The sequence below is a fragment of the Trichosurus vulpecula genome, chromosome 6 (assembly GCF_011100635.1).
Source record: "Trichosurus vulpecula isolate mTriVul1 chromosome 6, mTriVul1.pri, whole genome shotgun sequence".
NCBI lineage: Eukaryota > Metazoa > Chordata > Mammalia > Diprotodontia > Phalangeridae > Trichosurus > Trichosurus vulpecula.
Window position 1 is genome coordinate 206,242,811 of NC_050578.1, and position 15,944 is coordinate 206,258,754.

Consider the following 15,944-nt stretch of genomic DNA (forward strand, 5'->3'; position numbering starts at 1 on the left):
ATGCATATAGACACCTTATAGTCTTAGAACTTAGAACCTAGAACCTCAAGAGGTTAAGTGACTTGATTAGGGTCACACAACCAATACTTGTCATAGGCAGAACTTGAAACCAAGTGTTTCTGGCTCTGAGGCTAGCTCTCTGTTCATTATGCCATGTTGTTTTTTCCAAATTAGTAAGATGTTAATAAGTGTTTTATAATGTATAATCAGCAAGCATCCACTAAATACCTATTTTGTGCTAGGCACTGTACTAGGTGTTAGAAATACAGATATGATAGTAGAAATAATGCCTGCTAGCAAAGAGTTTTTATCTTATTGGGGGATAAGTAGACACACACACACACACACACACACACACACACACACATACACAGACACACAGAATAAATGCAAAAGTTAAATAAATACAAGGTAGTTTGGGAGGGAGGCTAATAGTAATTGGGAGGTCAAGAAAAACTTCATTTAGAAAGTACTGCTTGAGCTTCACCTTGAGGGAAGAGAGAGATTTATCTGAGTCGGAGGTGAGGAGAGAATGAAGAAAGATACAACTTGAATTAAAATATCTTTGCAGTTCCTTCCAACTCAGACATTCAGCTTGGCAAATCTAGGATTTAGAGCTGGGATGGATCTTAGGGATCATCTAGTCTAACTCATTTTACAAAAAGAAATCGAGACCTGCAATGACAAAGCGATTGTTGCCCAAGCTCATACAACTAACCAACCAGTCAACATTTACTAAGCTCCTACTTTGTGCCAGGCACTGTGCTAAGTGCTGGGGATACAAAAAAGGCAAAAGACAGTCCCTGGCCTCAAGGACCTCACAATCTAATGGGGAAGACAACAGACAAACAAATGTATACAAAGCAAGCTACACACAGGATAAATAGGAAGTAACTAACAAAGGGAAGACACTAGAATTAAGAGGGGTTGGAGACAATTTCTGGCAAAAGAAAAGATTTTAGTTGAGACTTAAAGGAAGCTAGGGAGGTTGGTAGGTGGAGCAGAGGAGAGAGAGTATTCCAAGCATGGAGGCAGATGGAGAAAATGCCCAGAGTGGAGAGATGGAGTGTCTCGTTTTGCAGAACAGCCAGGAGGTTAGCGTCACTGGATCGAAGCATATATTCTCGAGAATAAGAAGACCAGAAAGGTAGGAGGGCAGGTAGGTTATGAAAGGCTTTAAATGCCAACCAGAGGAAATAATTGTATTTGAATGTAGAGGGGATAGGCTACCATTGGAGGTTATTGAATAGAGGGATGGGTGGTAACAGTGGCAAACTTGCGCTTTAGGAAAATCACTTGGGTGGCTGAATGGAGGAGGGATTGGAGTGGGGACAGACGTGAGGCCCCTAGACCCACAAATAGGCTATTTCAGCAGTCCAGAAGTGAGATAAGGGTTTGCACTAGAAAAGTGCCAAAGGTGCCAAGAGGAGAGAAGGGGGCATATTTAAGAGATGTTGCAGAGATGAAATCAGCAGGCCTCGGCAGCAGCTTGGATATGGGGCATGAGAGACAGTGAGGAGTCCAGGATGACACCTAGGTTGCAAGCCTGAGTAATTAATAAGTGGCCGTGTCAGGATTCAAACCCTGGCTTCTCTGACTACTTATCCAGTGTTTTTTTAAGAGTTGAAGTCTGGGTGGGGAAATTGTTCCAAGAGTGGAAAACAGCCAGTGCAAAAGGCCAGAGATGAGATATGGGATGTTGTATATAAGCAGCAAGCAAGTAAGCCAGTATGGGTTAGGCTAGTGTACAGAGATAGGAGCAGAAAGAACACAAGGTGATTGCCAAGGTAGGAAGGGGTCGGGTTGTGAAGGGATCTAAATGCCAAACAGAAGACATTATATTTGGTTCTGGAGGTAATAGGTAACAACTACGGCTTATTGGAGGAGAGGGAAGGGTTACATGCTGAGAGTTTTGCTTAAGAAACATCCCTCTGGTATCTGGCTCAGTGACAGCTGGATCCGAGTGGGCAGAGGCTGGGGGCAAGGGGGCTGGGGAGAAGGCTTAGCACTAGCTGGCTATTTGGCAACGAGTCCTCCTGGACACGGGCTGCTTATCCTCCCTTCCTCCCCAGCCCTCCTGAGCTCTTTGGGGCCTGTTGAAAAATCCCCTCCATTTCCAGCCAAGCCTACAGCTGTAGACAGCCAGATAAACAGGATGCTGAGTAATAATGCCAAAGGGGCATGGTGGGGAGGAGAGGAAATATCCTGGGAGCCCTCTCATGGTTGCCGTTCCTGGCCTCTTTTAATACTATTTCCCGAAGGACAGTATCCCTAGCTTCCTTCAAAGCACAGCTCAGGCCCTGCTTTCTTGTTTCCCTCCTTCCAGCCCCCTGTTATGAGTTCTCCTAGGTGCGGTCACTAGGACACTGGATGCAGAGTCAGGAAGACCTGAGTTCAAATCCAGCTTCACACTCTTACTAGCTGTGTGACCTTGGGCAAGTCACTTAGTCTTCCTCAGTTTCCTCATTTGTAAAATGAGGATAATAACAGCATCCACATCCCAGGGTTTGCTGTGGGGGTCAAATGAGATACATAAAGTGGTTTGTAAACCTTGAAGTGCTTATATTATATATAAATACTAACTATTATCGTTAATATTATTATTTTATTGTTATTATCACATTGTATTTGTCAATGCATTGGTTATATTCCCTGGCCTACCCTCACTGTCTCAGGCTCGTTAATCCAAAGTAAGCAAAAGCCTATTAGCTGCTCCACACCTTTGATAATCAATCATTTGAGGTGCAGTGGAATATAGCAGCCTCAGGGCCAGTAGGGGGTCCAATATTAGTGCTAGTACACAGAATAGATTTTCAAGTACTTCCTATCAGCACAATTGAATGTCAGCACGGAGAGGCAACTTTGAACACAGTGTCAGTAACTCCAAGGGATGGTAGAGCGGAGCATGTGGAATGTTGGAGCCAGAAGCAACCTTAGGAGTTACCTGGTCACACACTGACATAATCCCTTGGGATGACCACCCATAGTATACCAGAGGAGGCCTTGAACAGCAGAGATAACTCTTTGTGTCATACAAGGTCTTTTTAAAAAAATTTTTAACAAATGAGAAAAGGATCCCTAGATTCTAAATTCTATCTCTGTAGGAAATACCTGTGCCAGGCCTGCACGTGGTCAATGTTACACCAATGCAGTAATGCCAAGTCATAAACCTTCACCAGGATGTTAAAAAGAGGAGACAGCGAGAAGTTAAAGGGAAGCTATACCCCTCCCAGTAGGGCAGGAAGGTGGCACAGTAGATAGAAAACTGGGCCTGGAGGCAGGAAGACTCATCTTTCTGAGTTCAAATCTGGCCTCAGACATTTACTAGCTGTGTGACCCTGGGCAAGTCGCTTAACGATGTCTGCCTCAGTTTCCTCATCCGTAAAATGAACTGGAGAAGGAAATGGCAAACCACTCCAGTATCTTTGCCAAGAAAACCCTAAATGGGGTCACAAAGAGTCACACACAACCGTATGATAACAAAATGCCCCTCCTGATGCTACACCCACACTCCTTGCCTACCTGTGAATCCTCTTTAGTTTATTAACTCACTTGCTTAGGTATTAGGGGGCTGTGAAAGAAAAGACTTATCTGATTGGCAAGCATTTGTCTTGGCAGCTGTGATGTGAGGGAAACAGCACAGGCATCCAAGACTGAACTAGATTGTGAACTGTCTGTATGACCTTAGGCGAGTCCCTAGCTGGGTCTCTGGGTCTGTGTCCTCTCTGGTTAAGTTACTGGGGAAGGCTGGATGCTTGGGAGGCCCTATTCAGTGCTGACATTCTTGGGGGAGTTTGAGAAGAAGAGGAAGACTCCTGGCCCAGCGCTATGCTTAGGGAATAGAAGGACAATCCAAGGAATGCAAGGAGGACAGGAAGAAAGGGGTGGAGTAAACTTTGAACCATGACCAAGACCAGGACTGACTTACCAGAGTGCCTCTCTGGGGATGGCCTTTCAAACTGGGGTTGTTTTCAAATGAGGACAATTGCTTTTTTTTTTTGAGCTGAGTCTCCTTATCTTGCCTAGTCTAGAAGTGTACCAGCCACTCATGGGTCCAATACCACTGCTGATCAGTGGGGAAGCTGTGACTTGCATTGTTTCTGACCTGGTTCAGTTCCCAACTTCTGAAGCAGCAATGGTACCCCTCCCACCACCTCCAGGGACCCACCATATTGGTCCTGAACTTAGTGTGGACCCCCAACTGTCTTTATCCCTACTGCAGCTCAGAGCTCCCGAGCTCAAGCAATCCACCAGCCTCAGCCTCCTGCAGCAGAAGGAATCACGAGCCTGTACAAGCAGGGATGGTGATAATTTTTAACAGCTAGGCCACCCAGAGCTGGGGCTCAGCTCCTTATTACCTGTGTAATTTGGGGTGAGTCATTTTACTCATCCACTTTCAGTTTCCTTTTTTGTAAAATCATACTGGCGCTCCCTGCCCTACCAGGCTATTATGAGAGTCAAAGGAGACACTGTCTGCAAAGTCTATATTTGAGATTATTATTATTTGTCTCTCCACAGGTCCTTCATTTTTTTGTTTGCTTTTTTAAATATTTTATTTTTCCCCAATTACATATAAAAACAATTTTTGAGATTATTAATGACTCGCAGCTTCACTGCCATCTCTTCTTGTTCAGTCATTTCAGTCATGTCCCACTCATTGTGACCCCATTTGGAGTTTTCTTGGCAAAGATATTGGAGTGGTTTGCCATTTCCTTCTCCAGTGCATTTGACAGATGAGGAAACTGAGGCAAACTGGGTTAAGTGATTTGCTTGGGGTCACACAGCTAATAAGTGTCTGAGACCAGATTTGAACTCAGGAAGATGAGTCTTCCTGACTCCAGGTCTGGCACTCTACCCACTGACCCACCTTTCTCACAGCAGCCTCAACAGGCAGATAATATAAAAATTATCCCCACTTTACACCGAAGAAAAACATATCTCAGAGAGATCAAGGGAAGGACCTAGCTTCATGTCTAAGCTTGGCCACTTCATATCTGTGTGACTTTGGCCAAGTCATCTAACCTCTCTGAGACTCAGTTCCATCATTTTATAAAATGAGAGGTATCGTGGTGTAGTGAGCAGAGAGCTAGCCTTGGAACTAGGGAGATCTGGGTTCAACTGCTGCCTTTGACACATCCTGGCTCTGGACAAGTCATAGAACCTCTTAGAGCTCTAGAAAATTCTAAGATTATCCTTGAAGAAAAGGTGCTGACCAGCCCTAGTGGTTGTACAACAGCCAGAGCACTGAGTCCAAAGTCATGAAGAACTGAGTTCAAATCCAGCCTCAGACACTTAACTAGCTTGTATGACCCGGACAAATCACTTAATCCTGTTTGCCTCAGTTTCCTCACCTATAAAATGAGTTGGAGAAGGAAATGACAAACCACTCCAGTATCTCCGCAAAGAAAACCCCAAATGGAGTTACAGAGTCAGACACAACTGAAAAACGACTGAAAGACAACAAAAATTCAATATTCTTAGGTCCCTTCTGGCTATTCGTCCTATGGTCTTAGATGACCTCTGAGGGTTCTTCCAACTGTGATGATAGGATTCTTATTTCATCCTCATAACAACTTTGTGAGGTAGGTAAAACAAATACCTCTAATTTTACATATGGTTGAATTGAGACACAGAGAAATAAAGTGATTTGTCCATGGTTACAAAACCAGCAACTGAGCTACTAATCAAACCTAGGTCATCTGAGTGACTGTGTACTCCTTGTTGCCAATCCATTCATTAGGATGCAAAATGGTATAAGGTACATGCTCTCTGGGAGTTTATAAATACGATGCATATATGTATACAGTCGGTGATCGATAAATGTTTCTGGCGTCTAATCAGAGCGGCAATGGACATGCTTCTTATTTATATCTGAAAAGCATTTTAGAATTAACAGGGGTGGTTTTATAAGAAGAGCACCGAACAGTGAATCAGAAGACCCGGCTTTTGCTCTAGGATGATGGGCACATTATCTACCTTCTTTGGGCCTCAGTTTACCCATTTATAAAACTGGAGTCTTTCCTTTATTATGATGATGGAGAGAGAATCACAGGGACTCTCAGAATAGAGCTGGACAGATCCTTCAACACTAGTTAGCAGAATCCCTTTATTTCACAAATGAAGAAACCAAGGTCTAAATAAGGAAAATGTTTTGCCCAAGCTCCGCTCAGCTACTAAGACAAAGAGCCAGGATCCAAATCCAGAACCTCTGACATCAAATTCATGTTCTTTCTACCATGCCCCAGCTAGGCTAGGCCCAATATTGCTCGTGGTTCCTCCCAGCCCTAAAATCCAAATTCCATGATTCTTGGCTTCATGCTTTGAGAAGCATGGCAAGTTCAGGAATGCCAGCGAAGCTGGGAACAAATTTCACTGCTCTTACGCAAGAATGCAGCACTGTTAGCCCCAGCATGTGATCACTGTACAGCATCCTAGAAGGAATTCCAGATGAGCCACCCCAGACTCTCAGCTCTAGAGAAAAACTTAGAGACCTTAGTTAAGTCATCTGAACTCACAGAGCTTCCATTTGTTTATCCATGAACTGAAGGGGTTGGACTAGGGCAGCAATGGATAAAATATCTTTTGGGACTAAATATTACCACCCCCCAAGTAACATTAACAGCTGTCATTTCTATAATGCTTTGTGATTTACAAAGTGTTTTCCTTAAAACAAGTAGGCAAAATATTGTACAGCTAGAGAATTTCAGAACAATCTCCTCTTGGAGATAGCCTCAGCTAAACCTAAATCAAGGACCATAGATTTAGCATTGGAAGGGCCCTTGGAGGTCTTCTAGTCTAGTCTTGCTCCCTCTCCCCACTTATAAGTAAACTGAGGCTTAAAGGAGTTAAGTGATCTACCCAAGGTCATTTAGTTAGGAAGCTGAAGACTCAAACCCATATGTCTTGGCTTCAAGTCCAATGTTCGTTCATTACACCAAGCTGTCTCCTAGCTAGCTCCTCCTCAGGATCAGGGGAGGTTCTCCTTTCAGCTGTACAAATACGATTATGTAAACAGCAGGAGAGTTTAAAAAAATAGTATACCACTTGTAAAAAAAATGATAATCTAAGAAGCAGGAAATGGATTGGTCTCCAGTTTTTACAACATAAACATTAAGGTGACCAGAGAAATGAAATGATTTGGCTACAATCACACAGTTAATTGATAGCAAAGATAGAATCTGAGCCCGGGTCTCCTGACTTGCTAAATTAGGCATTCTTTCCACTGTAGGTACTTTGGCTCCAAGTAGTTTTTCCCTATACCCAGCTGCCTATAAAAGCTAGAAAATGAAACTTACAACCCAAGCTGACCAGGCCAAGAGAGCCCAGAAAGTATTTTTCAAAGGAACAGGTAGAAGATTGACTTTGGAAAACATCTAAGTGTTTTCCATGATACTGTATAGTGAGGTGGGGAAAAGGGGTGTTTCAATCCAGGATGAAGCTGCTAGGCACCCAGACTTCCCCAATTTTTTACCACTGATTTCCCCCTTCTCTAGGAGAAACCTTGTGGCTTGACTCTCATCTCAAAAAAAAAATCAGGGGGTGTTCCAAAGCAGTCAGTGCCTGGGATAGGGAGACAACAGGCCTGGCTGTCTGGGGGAATGTATGGGATGATCGGTGAGTTAATGATCAACTTTTCTCCCAGCCAGCCACCACGCTGAACTGCTCATTCCCTCGGCAGGCCAGGTTAAAAAGGGCAGCCAGGAAGGTACTCGAACACATACGGGAAGTCCCTGCTTGTGGGCCTTGCGCTGAGACTGGGCTGGCTGTGCGTACAGGGAAGGATGAAGCGTCTGCCAACAAGGTAGGGCAGCAAATGTAGAGTGAGTGGGCTCTGTGTGCCAGTGTATGAGAGAGGTTACTTGTGGAACTGTTGGGTAGGGGCCCTGCTTTTTCCACTCTTAGATGTGATCTCTCGGAGGGTGACTGAGGATTGGAGGTGTCCATAGCAGGAAGGAGCTTTCTTCTTTTGGAGACCATATTTTCCTATTTCCCTCCTTTTCTCCTTTCTCTCTTTTCTTTTTTCCTTCCCTCCCTTTCTTTTCTCTTCCCTTCCTTTCATTTTTAGTAATTGTCACTCATTTTTAAATAAAATGAATTCCAGGAGAGGCAGATGTGGTATAGGGGGCAGAGAGCAAGCCTTACAACACAAAGATCTACATTAAAGTCTTGGCTCTGGGCTCTAATATACATGGGATTGTGTGACCCTGGGCAAGTTACTTAACCTTTAAGTGCCCCAAACAACTAGCTAAGGTTTTAAGTACAGATGTGGTGAAGATCTGCATTGATAGAGGGAGTTTTCTCAGCTGGAAGTCCTCACTATCTCTGAAATCAAAAGTTGGTTAAAAGATTCAAAAACAAGCCAAAAAAAAATTCCTGACACCCCAGCTCCCATAACTCCTGCCATCCCTATATCCAGTCTCTGGCTCTCTACCCTACCTGCTAATGTGTGAATGACTCCCTCTTCTCAAACCTCGAAGACATGTACTTTTGGACTCAGGAGTAAGGAGGACCACTTCAGTCTGAAGAACTGGAGTGAGGCTAGGAGTCAGGTGCCTAGGGGCTCTCCTCTCGATTCTGTACATCAGTGGTGTCAAACAGAAATGGGGACCATTAATCCCTATTTAAGGATCCCCACAGGATACAGACTGACAGTCTTAAAATGTAATGTTATTTATATTTTATGATATTTTTATTTCTTTTATTAAATATTTCTCAATTGCATTTGAACCTGGTTTGGGCTGCACTGAGGGTCTCTGGTGGACATGGTTAAACACCAAAGTGCCTATTAAGGGCATCAGCTCAGCACTGGGCTAGGTACCAGTGGAAATGTCTTAGGTTAGTCATTTCACTTCATCCCTGACTTCTTTGGTTTCCCCATCTGTGAAATGGTGAAAAAAAAAAAAGCACTTTTATTGTCTTCCTCAAATGACATGGTTACGTAGTACTGAAAAGTCCCAAATGGGCTACTCAACATGCACTATTTTATTCAAACCTCTTAGCTATATTGTGAGGTGCAAGTATACCCATTTTGCAGGAGAAGAAAGTGGGATTTCAGGGAAGGGAAGAGACTTGCCCAAGGTCACTCAGCTAATCAATGGCAAAGCTGGGTCATTAGCCCAGGTTTTCTGATCCCAAATCCGCTGCTGTTTTCATGGTCTCGAAAAGTTAGATACCACAGAGATAGTAGGTGGTGTTTTATGTAGCTTGCTTCAGTCACTAAGTATTATTGTCAGGCCCAGAAAGAGAAATCCTTCTGTCATGGGTGAGAGAACTGGTATGAGAACTATAGACCTGTTGTTACTAGAAGACAAGGTGAATATGCAGGATTGACGCTAACTAACAACGCTTCAAGGGCAGCTAGGTGGAGGAGTGGATAGAGTGCTGGGCCTGGAGTTGGGAAGACCTGAGTTCACATCTACCCTCAGACACTACGTGACCCTGGGCAAGTCACTAAATCTGTTTACCTCAGTTTCCTCATCTGTAAAATGAACTGGAGAAGGAAATGGCAGAGCATGCCAAGAAAACCCCAAATGAGGTCACAAAGAGTTGGACATGGCTGAGAATGACTAAACAAAACAACAATTCAAAGTATAATTTCAACAAATTCTATAATGTAATAATCCATAGTTTAAGAGTATTTTCCTCCGAACCTTCCTGAACCTCAGTTGTTTCCTTTCTAAAATGGAGGTAGCAATATTTTCCCTAGTTCACTGGGTTTTTCAGTGACTTATCCAAGATCATATACAATTAGCGACTGGCCAAGCTGGGACATCTGACTCCCTAAGTCCACTGTTCTCCCAGTGTTCTCTCAATACCATTCTGTTTTATGGCGATCTTTGGAAGACAGCCTTCCAAAGTCAGTGGCAGGGCTCTCTAGCAAACCGATTCAAACAGTCATCATCTCCTTATAAAGGAGCACTTGGTATTGGAGAAGGGTGTGTTTTGCTCTTTCAGAGTGATATTCATTCAGGTTTGCTGTCTGTTTTGCTCATTTCAGTTTTGAGCAAATGGAATATTGGAAGTTGTGATCATGGTGTCTCTTCATAAACTCAAAAACTAAATATTTGTTGTAAATGCCAAGAACAGATCGAAAGGTGGCATAAGTCAACTTGTTTTTTTCCATAAGCTAGTCAGAGAAGCACTGGATCATAGGGCAGCTGAAAAGATGTTAGAATAGGGAATAGGAGACCTAGTTTCTAGCTCTGCTCTTGTCCTGGTGCCTGACATCACTCTCTCCTTTCCCACTCCCCCCAGTTTCCTCATCTATTAAAATGAGATCCCTTGCAACTTTGAAATACTCAACTTCTTCTCCTAAGACAGAGCTTGGTTGGCTCAGCTGCTTGCTAAGAGGGTGGGAGGGGAGCTGGTCCAAGAAGAGTGGACACAGTATTAACAGAACCACTGTGGAACTAGAGCTGGAGCAAGAGGGTGGAAGATGAGGTCTGTGGTTTCTCCACATTAGCATCTGCCTTATGAAAAATGGAGCTGGTAAGGAATCCGGCAAAATAGAGGAACTGATGTAGAATTAAGTAAGTGGATTCAGGAAAACAACAGATACAATGCAAATGGAAAGAGCAAAAAAAAATTGAAATTAATACTGTGTCGTTATAATGATCAAAAGCTTGGACCCAGGAAGAGGTGAGAATGCATGTTCCTCCCTTCTTCCAAGATGGTGGGGGATTATGGGTGTGCAATATGGCAAATACTCTCACATTAGATTGATGTTTGGTTGGCTTTGCTCAAATGCTTTTTTCTTCTTTCTTTTTTTTATTTTGGATGGGAGAAGGCAGGGCAATTGGGGTTAAGTGACTTGCCCAAGGTCACACAGCTAATAAATGTGCCAAGTGCCTGAGGCCGGATTTGAACTCAGGTCCTCCTGACTCCAGCTGCTGCCCCTTCTTTTTTTTTATTCTGTATGAGGGGGAGGAAGAAGGATATGCTCCAAAATTAATTCAGGCAGGCATAAAATAATATAAAAAAGGATTCTGGCAAAAAATTCTTGAAAACTTTGGGAATAGAATGTTAGATCTTGAAGGGACTTTTAGGGGTTATCTATTCCAATCTCTGCATTTTAGAGAGAAGAAATCTCAAGCCCAAAGAGGAGAGAAAACTTGGGTAAGTTCACTCAGCAAAATGGTGACAGAGTTAGGATTAGAGTCCCAAACTCTTCACTCTCAGCCCCATCCAAGAGCTTGCATTTCCTCTTCTGCTGTTCGGGCCCTTGGCTACAAAGGGAAGACTGCCATGATTTCTCATGATATCAAATTAACTAAAGATAATACATGGAATCTGGTGGGAAGGAGGATGTTAAGATTTCTGCCTGTCTCTTCTGACTCTTAATGAATGACTATATATAGGAGGCCAAGCCACCAAAGGATTCTCTGACATCTGGGCCGAGGCCTCTTTGCTGAGTACAGATTTCCTCAGCACAGCAGGGGCTATGTTATAAATGGATAAGCTGTTATGATGCAGTACAGAGAGCCTGGAATTTGAGATAGAAGATCTGCCTTCTTGACTCTGTAATTAACTGACAGTGTCATCCCAGGCAGGGCACTTCTTTTGCCTTCCCTCGGTTTCCATATCTGTAAAGCAAGGGAGTTGGAATAGATCTATCTCTCATGTCTAAGCTGTAGAACTCTATTTCCTAAGGGCCCTCCCAACCCTGACATTTCATATTTGATGTTCTCAAGTACCTTCCATCTTTAATATTCTGTTCTCAGCTTCTTCCAGCTCCAACATCTCATGTCCCTCAAGAACCCTTCCAGCTCCAATATTCCATGGCCTCTAAGGACTCTAATAGTTCCGACATTCTGTGTCCCTCGGGGCCCCTTCTACCTTGGACATCTTGCAATTCTAAGTGTTATCCACTTTAAGGAAGAGGGAATACCCAAGAAAAAGCAATATCCCCAGAACCTTGTGTCACTTCCTCATTATCATTCTCAGTTGTCAAAATGAAACCTGAATTTCATATCATAAGAAGAGACCTAGCTCAACCCTCTTCATCTTATGTGTAAAGAAAATGAGTTCTAGGGAAGGTTCAAGGTCACACGGGTACTAAATACAATTTGATTCTAAGTCCCCAGATTACACACTCAGGGTTCTTCTCACTGCACCAAGATACTTCTGGTACCATGTTGCTTTTGACTATTTGCTCCTATGAGAAGGTTTTGGCCATTAATCTGCCCATGGAACCAAAGTCGTTCTAACTGGTCACTTGGATGTGACCTGAGCATCCAAACACACATGTCTTTTCCTTTCAGAGCAGATCTAGGAAGCCTCCTCTGCTATTGAAGAAGCAGAAGGAGAGACAGGTGCTCGAGTATTCTGAGAAAGTCAAGGGAGTGGAATGATTTTATAGCCTAGAAACCAGTAGGCGTTTACTAGTGGCAGGGCCAAGCACAGGAATTTTTGTAATACTTAGACCCCAGGAGAGGAACAGGGAATAAGCATTTATATAGTTCCTATGTGCCAGGCAATGTACTAAGTGCTTTTTTACAAATATTTTCTCATTTGATTTTCACATCAATCCTGTGGGGTAGGTGCTATTATCCCCATTTCACATTTAAAGAAACAGACAAATCGGTGAAGTGATTTGACCAGGATTATAGTTAGTCATTGTCTGGGTCTGGATTTTAACTCAGGACTAATATATAATATAAAAAAAGTATGTTGATGCATAAAATGTTAGAGCTAGAAGGGACCTTAAAAAATAGCTCATAGAATTCCAGGATTCCTAAGGGGATTTTAGAGATTATCTAGTTGAGCTGCACTACCCCTATTTTATTTATTCTTTTTAAAAAAATAAATTTTCTTTGTTATCTTTTAACATTTGCCAAAATTTCTCCCAGGATCATGCCTCTCCTAGTTTTAGAGGGCCATTCCTTATTTTAAAATTAACTTTTCTTTTTAAAGAAAAAGAGGAAGAGGGGCAAAACCCAACAAAATTGATAAATATATTGAAAAAAGCTTGAAAATATATGCAATATTTCTTACCTGTGAAACTCCCACTTCTGCAAAGGAGCAGAATGGGAGTGTTCTTCCCATCTCTTCTTTGGGGTCATGATGATTCTTTGCAATTTTGCAGCATTGACTTTTCATTGTTTTTTAGTCATTCTCTCCATTTACATTATAGTCATTATGTATGTTATTTTCTTGGTTCTGCTTCTTTCACTCTGGATAAGTTCATGTAAATCTTTCCATGCTTCTCTATGCAACACAGTAACAGTCTGTGACATTCATGGCCGCAATTGATTTAGCCACTGACCAACCAATCAATCAGCATCTACTTTGTTGCCAGTTCTTTGCTACCCTGAAAGGACCTCTATAAACATTTTAGAGTACATAAGGATCACCTCACACCTTATAGATGAGGAAACAGAGGTGTGGGGTGGGGGAAGGGGTATGACTTGCTCAACCATTCAGCAAGTGACAAGAGTAAGGACTAGAAACCAAATGTCCTTAATTGTAGTCCAGTGCTGTGTCTACTACCACAAATGCTCGTACATTTGCTGTGTCCACAACTATTTAAGTAACGAGAGAGAGGGGCCCTTCCAGCTGAGTCCATGGTGTCTGTGAGTATAGCACTGTCCTCTAAAACCTTTGTGTAGGTACTTTTGTTAGTTAGAAAGGAAAATGATACAGCAGAACGAGCATGGTTGTTAAGACACCAGAGGACTTGGGTTTGATCCTACCTTAGACATTTACTCTTTATGTGGGGAGGTCATTCAACTGACCTGGGACTCAGGTTTTCTTATCTCTAAAATGTAAGGAGTTGGATTAGTTGGCCTCTGTAGGTTTCTTCCAGATTTAGATTTATGATTCTATTTTATTGATTAGACGAGAAAATCACCTTCCCTTTTACCCATGATAGTCTGGGACAAAGCAAGAAAATATTTTTCCTTTACCTTAGGGTGACTGATCTGGAGGATTTAGGCTAATTATCCTGCTCCTAGGGCAGCGCTCTTTGATATTTAAGTGATAGTGTCTTAAGTGAGATAGCTTATTATAGTGGAGACAATATTAGACTTAAGTCAGAGGACTTGGATTGAAATACCACCTCTGAAATTTACTGAGTGAATCACTTCACAGCTTCTGGGAGGTTTCCTCTTCTGTAGGAAGGAAAAAATACTTGTACTACCTACCTCAAGGAGTTATTGTAAGAAATAAATCCACAAATTAACCCGGTCAATGAGCATTTACTAATCACCTATGTGCTAGGCACTGTGCTAAATGATGGTAATACAAAGAAAGGCAAAAGACAGTCTTTGCTCTCAAGAAACTCACAGCATAATGGGGGAGACAACATAGAAAAACTATGTGCAAACACAATATATAAAGGATAAACTCTATCAATAGAGGGATAATCAATAGAGGCACTAGCATTAAAGAAAATTAGGAGAGTCTCCTTGTAGAAGGTATATATTTAGCTGAGTCCCAAAGGAAGCCAGGACAACAGGAGGCAGACAGAGATGAGGAGGGACATAGGGGACAGCCACTAAAAATGCTGGGAGTTAAGAGGTGGAGTGTATTGTGTGAGGAACATCAAAAAGGTCAATGTCACTACAGGACAGTGTGGATGTTGAGGAGAGTGAGATGTAAGAAGACTAGAAAGGTAGGAAGGGGCAGGTTTTGAAGGGCTTTAAAATTCAAACGGAGGAGCTGTTAGGGACCTTCTGGCGTTTACTAAGCATGTTGGATAATATGATCAGACCTGCAATTTAGGAAAGTCAGTTTGATAAATGAGTAGAAGATGGACCACAGTAGGGAGAGGGAAGGCAGGGAGACCAGCCAATAAGTTGTTGCAATAGTCCAAATGTGAGGTTCTAGGACCTATACCAGGGTGGTTGCAGCATCAGAGGAAGGAAGGGGGTGTTCTGTCACCAACTTAATCATAACCAGGGGAATTTAAGTTTATGTAGCACATTACAATTCACAGTGTCCTTTTCTTACAACAAACAATCCCATGAGATAGCTGGCTCACTTCTGTCATCCTCGATCTAAAAATGAAGGGATTAAGGGTCCAGGAGAGTTATGCCTTGCATGGTTTATAAGTGTCAGACCTAGAATCGAGCCCAGGTCCCCTGTCTCCTAGCCCAGCATTTTGCTTTGTTTTGTTTTTCACTATAAAATACTGCCTCTTTGAAATCAGGAGCAGTGTGGCCTAATCAATAGACAGCCAGCTTCAAAGACTTGGAAGATGTGCCTGTGACTCAGACTGACTGTGTGACCTTGGGGAAGTTGAAATGAGAAGTTGATGACCCACCTTGGTAGAGGGAGTTTCTTCCTTTGGGAGTTCCCTGTTGTTCAGTCATTTCAGTCATGTCCAATTCTTCATGACCCCATTTGGGGTTTTCTTGACAAAGATATTGCAGTGGTTTGCCATTTCCTTCTCCAGCTCATTTTACAGATGAGGAAACTGAGGCAAATGGGGTTAAGTGACCTGCCCAGGGTCACACAGCAAGTAAGTGTCTGAGGTTGGATTTCAACTCAGAAAGATAAGTTTTTTGACTTGAGGCCTGGTGCTCTATCCTCTGTGCCATCTAGTTGCCCCATTGCTACTAACATCATACTAATTTGCTATATCACCCTTGTGGTCTCAATTTTCTCAACCATAAATAAATTGAAAAGGTTAACTCCAGGTGATTTCTGAGATCCCACCAAACCCTAAACCTTGTGATCTAATTTATCCTTGATCTTGAAATCCAGCAAGCAGATCTGGGAATCTACTGTACGCCTACATTTGAGTATGGGGGTAGTGGCTTAACCAGGGAGGCCTCACAGGAGCTTGTTTGAACAGGAATTTTGATCTTTGACTACAAAGATTTAGGGGGTCAGAGAAAGCCACTGAAGTGAGACTGAATTGGTTACTTAAATCCTTGTGGTTCTTCAGGTTCTCCACACCCCACTCCAGGAAGTACAGAGGTACAGTATCTTTGGAATGTGTT

The 15,944-nt window shown here is 42.7% G+C and overlaps 1 protein-coding gene across 5 annotated transcripts in view; it reads left to right on the plus strand.

Annotated features, from left to right (window-relative positions):
- SH3TC1 (SH3 domain and tetratricopeptide repeats 1) overlaps positions 1-15,944 on the plus strand; it is a 108,458-nt gene that overhangs the window by 21,238 nt on the left and 71,276 nt on the right. For 3 of the 5 annotated variants that reach the window (XM_036763520.1, XM_036763523.1, XM_036763524.1), the window contains exon 1: positions 7,722-7,801. The exons of 1 other annotated variant lie outside the window; for it this stretch is intronic. The gene's annotated coding sequence lies outside the window, so the exon portion shown is untranslated. Of the gene's footprint in view, positions 1-7,721; positions 7,802-15,944 lie in introns of those variants that run through there. One more of the 5 variants, XM_036763525.1, reaches the window with a different exon arrangement.